Genomic DNA, 5,000 nt, shown 5'->3' on the forward strand with positions numbered 1-5,000 from the left:
GCTAAATCAAGGGAGGTAATATCCTAAGCCTGAAAGACACATAGTGCTGGAGTTTTTGTCGAAGTAGCCGTGAGTCTGAAGTCCAGGGAAATTCAGCTCACTTAGCATATCAAGAGTTTACATGTAAAAATTCAGGGATTGCTGTTAATATCCAAAGATTACAAGCATTATTGTTTTCATGCAGATGCAAGAGGAATATCACTGATACAGGGTAAATTTGTAGTTTTGCCACAGCTAGTAATTGGAAGGAATTGTCAGTTTTATAACATTATAGTGCATAACATTAGAGTGATAAAATCATGATGTTCATGCTTAGTAGAGTGGAAAACCAATGGGTTTTGTCATAAGAGACAAGTTTTATCTGAATAGCTAAGCAAGAAGCAGAGGCAGATGTTAAGCAGTTGTATGAATGTCTCTATATTGTTTTTGTATGTGTGTAGAAGTGTTGATAATATATCAGTTTGTAGGTATATTTCTACAATCCAGAATTTGATAGTTTAAATATGTGCTTAAAACAGAGAATATGAATGTTGATGTGCGATCAAAAATGAAATAGATTATACAAGTTTTAATAATTTTTTTTCCGTTACTAAAGATAACAAGCTACACTTTTGTGTAATTTATAAACAAGGCAATAGGAATGTGATGTATGCTTTTTCTCCTCTATATCAGTGTATAGCCCAAAGTTTCACTGACAACAACAACAAAACGTTTGACAATATTCAACAGGAAATATATTGCTCATTTTAACTTGTATTACCTCGGAGTATCTGGTTCTTCTTAATAGTATGGAAGTGTGAATATCAGTTTCACTTATAGGTCTGAAAATTGCCAGGTACACAGAGTTTTGGGACACACTCCAAGCAGCATAATTATGGCAAGGTTAGCACCATTAACCCATTCACGCCGGGGATATTCCGGCTCTAAATGGTCGGAATGCTGGGGTTTTTGAATGCATAAGCCTAACGCCTCGGGATTCTCGGCCGCACTAGCTGCGAGTGAGCGTTGTACGCCCTACACCCGAATGCCGGCCTTGACCAAATATCTCGTCGCTGGCGTCTGACCCAAAAACCACTAAACGTGATAGCAAGTCAACTGGCGCGAATGGGTTAACAAGCATTTTAACAAGTTTTCTTCTCTGTTGATGCAGTCAGTTCAAATGAAGAAGAGCTGTGCCGTTGCTCTCATGTTCATTGGTGGTTCAAATTTGATAGGCTTGATGAAGATGATGGTAATGAATCCCAGAAGAATTTGTACATACACAGGAAAAAATCTTTGCAGTGTAAAATGTGAGAAAAGAACATGTATTACTTAAGTGCATGATTTCAGTTTATAGAATGAAACAGTAGTTCCGGAACTGTTTTCATTTAATGAAGTTGTACTTTACTTTGATTCTGCATTTACTTTTACTTTTCCAGCAAGAAAAAGAAATGTTTATTAAAGTGGCTGAATTGATAGATAGTGTAATATGTAATTGATGTTTTAAGTCCAGTGATAATGCATCATATGTAATTCACGGGAACTTGTAGTGCATCATTCTGTTGATGGTGTTGATAGTGGCAGGAGAAAATATATCAGTTAATAATATTCTTGTTTTCTTATTGCAAAGGTTTTGATTTTGATTCTAAAACTTTATGTATGTACTTCAGTATGATATTTTATGTCAGCAAAATATTTTTACATTTAAGAGATACTTAAAAAGGTTAACGTTTATGCATCTCTCAATAAACCATGATACCTCTACAGAAAAGAGACAGTAGTTCACATATGCAAAGATACAAAATAGCTCTCCTGTTTTCCTTTGGTGTGTTTTATACCACCACTGGACTTGATTTTGACAACATATCACCAATCTGTATAGAAGTAAAAGAAACTCATGCTCCCAACTTGAATGCATTTTCACTATTTCAGATATGTTGGTAAAAGGTTTTGATACTTCTCCAGACCATTACATATGTTTTGTATGTTCTGAAGAAGTGAATTATTTGTTTGATTTAATAATTGCAAGTTTATTTCATTTGCTTTATTATTTGCCCTCCATCTTGGCTACTCCTAAACCAAGCTAAGAAATACTGTGAGGTATGTAAGCCTGAATTTATTTTATCTTTGGATATATGAAGTTGGGCTTTTGATAAATTGAAGTCCCTATCATTTCTTTTATAATCAAAAATAGTGATCCAACAACTCTGAAAACAAACACAAACACAAACACACACACACACACACACACACACACACACACACACACACACACACACACACACACACACACACACACACACACACACACACACACACACACACACACACACACACACACACACACACACACACACACACACACACACACACACACACACACACACACACACACACACACACACACACACACACACACACACACACATACACATATATACACATATATACACATATATACACACATATATCACTCTGCCTCTCACTCTCTCACTCTCAGACTTACTCACTCACTCACTCATTCTGTGAACATGAAGCTGAAAAAGAGACCTTGGATTAATGCATTGGAACGACTACATGTAGAGACTGCCAAGACGAGGCTCATTTTAGTTCTTTGGCGGTAGAGGAGGTTTGAGGCTCCAGGATATTTTGCCTAGAAGATGCAGGAAGTCACTGTCTTTCCCATTTTACTTTGCAGATTATTGACCATATTTTGGGGCTGTGTTTGATCTCTGTTGCATATTTAGGAGTCAAACTTTTTTGTTTTGGTGAAGGAGGAAAAGGTAAGAATAAGTTGGTGGTTATGAATATCTGTGAATTAATAGCATTGTATTTTGTTTTCAATATTATTATTATTTTCTTAATTATTAAGGGTAAAACCTCCATAAAAGTAAAGAGAATAAAAGATGATTAATCTTAATGAGGGTTTTACTGTAATATTACTGTGATTTTGTTATAGTGTGTTATACAAATTTTATTATTAAATGTTACAGATGTATGGGAATAAAAGTAAAATAAAATGCTCTTTGCTTGGTATTTTAAAAGCTACTTTACAGCAATTATGAATATTGGTAAAGTATATACAAGTAAATTAGATTACAATTATGTCTGTCTGTCATCCTTGCACATTTGTCTTTCAGTCCATATCAATCAAATATATTTCCAACTACATCTCCTTCTCCTTTTAAAATGTACTTACCAGGAACCAATATATCTAAAATATGTACTTAAAATGTTGTACCTTTAAATGTATTGGTTTAAATAGTTCCTAATGTGAAATGTGTTAAAATTTGGCCATGGTGGTTGAGAGGCTATGAATCTTTATTTGGCACAGATATGTCTTGGGTTTATCTTCATTAGTGTATGAAATTTAAATGGGAGAAACCATGGGGATGACACAAACTGGATATTTCAGTTGCAGTTTGATTTGTTCAGAAATTACCTGTGTCTGATGTTTACTTACTGAATGTTCGATAAATTTGCTGTACTATGTATGTGTTATTGTGGATAAAGAATTTCCTCTTTTTTTCTCGAATAGAAGGCAAACTGGAGAATTTTTTGAAAAGTATTATAGTGGCATTTAAAAAATATGTCAGAGTAAAGGAAAACTGTTATTTGACTTATTTGTACATTTTCTTAAAGTTGCCCAATTATGTTTGAAAGTATAATACATTATAGTGTAATTTGTGGTCAACATAAGATATACAAGAAGTCACCATACTAAATATACTGTAGTGTATATCATATGGTGAAAGTTGAATGTGATGAGACAATTTGATGTTAAAATCAGTGTGTACATCAGATGCATAATGTTTTACTGTAAAATAGAACAAAGTTTTGTTATGATACTTACCAATGGAATGACAACAATTTATGAAATTTAAGAAATATATATACTTCAGAAAAAGCTGAAAAGATCATTGTTCATCAGGTATAAAAAAAGGTTATAATTCTGTTTGGGTTATATGTGGAATATTGCATTCATAGTGTATTGCCATGTGGTATTTACTTAGAAAAAAAGAGAAAGAAGTAAATCTCTATCATAACCCTTGACATATAGCATGAGAGAGACCATGTTTAGGAATGAATCACCTCATGGTTCAAATGTGTTAAAATGCTTCCAACAGCCTGGTCTTGAGATGTAGACAAGAGTAGATGTGTGACAGGGGTTTGTAATAAAAATAAATCATTCGCAGTTGCCTTTAAGTGAAGCATCTACTGCCAAATATATTCAACCTTGATAGAGCTTGGTCCTTTTCTTATCCCTTGTTATATATATGGTTTAATTGGGGAGGGTATGTATGTAAGGTTGGGGAGTATTTAGAGTTTGAAATGACATATTTATTTCCATTATTTTTTTCATTTTATTTTCTAATTTTACCTTCATCATATTCACATCAGCTTTGATATCTTATAAAAGATACTTTTTATAATAGTCATGGTACCATCATGTTTTTTTTATGCTAAACAATTCTCAAAATATTGTGAAACTTCTCTCTGCTGGAGAGCCTCAATTATTTCCTGCAGGAAGAATTAATAAATTAAACAAAAGGATCAAGATCGAGGAGGGTCCTGTGCCATCTGGACTTTCCATTGCTCAGGCATTTTAGTGATGCTTTTGGAGTGAATGAACTACTATGTGCAGTGAACCATTCAGTTGCGAATTAGTGCCCAAACAAGAAATTGTACTTGACTATCAGGGAAGGGCTGGTTGGGAAAAGTCAAATCCTTGGGGAAAAGTGTGTATTTGCAAGTCAGAGGTGGTCTCCCAATTCTGTGTCAAGTTTTCATCCAATCTGTGACAGGACATCTAGCAGAATGGCATTTGGATTATAAACACTTCCCAGCCCTGTTCCCTTTACCTTTCATAGAGCAAAGTATCCCAGAATCTTGAAGATCTCAAGTTACGCTATAAATGTTCTTTGCTTTTAACTGGAAACTTGTTTAGATGCTTCATGTAGATCTCTTCTTGTAAGAAAGCGGTAGTTACCATGTGCTGTAGCTGTGACCCGGATTGTGCT

The 5,000-nt window shown here is 34.3% G+C and overlaps 1 protein-coding gene across 1 annotated transcript in view; it reads left to right on the forward strand.

Moving 5' to 3' along the window:
* Nucleotides 1–4,224, forward strand: part of LOC122268058 (ankyrin repeat domain-containing protein 13D) — a 25,122-nt gene extending 20,898 nt beyond the window's left edge. The window contains exon 13 of the mRNA XM_086543867.1: nucleotides 1–4,224. This exon is cut by the window's left edge and continues 1,395 nt beyond it. The gene's annotated coding sequence lies outside the window, so the exon portion shown is untranslated.
* Nucleotides 4,225–5,000: the final 776 nt, after the last annotated feature.

This window comes from Penaeus japonicus, unplaced genomic scaffold (assembly GCF_977035675.1).
Source record: "Penaeus japonicus unplaced genomic scaffold, GWHDUDI00000001_assembly GWHDUDI00000014, whole genome shotgun sequence".
Lineage (NCBI taxonomy): Eukaryota > Metazoa > Arthropoda > Malacostraca > Decapoda > Penaeidae > Penaeus > Penaeus japonicus.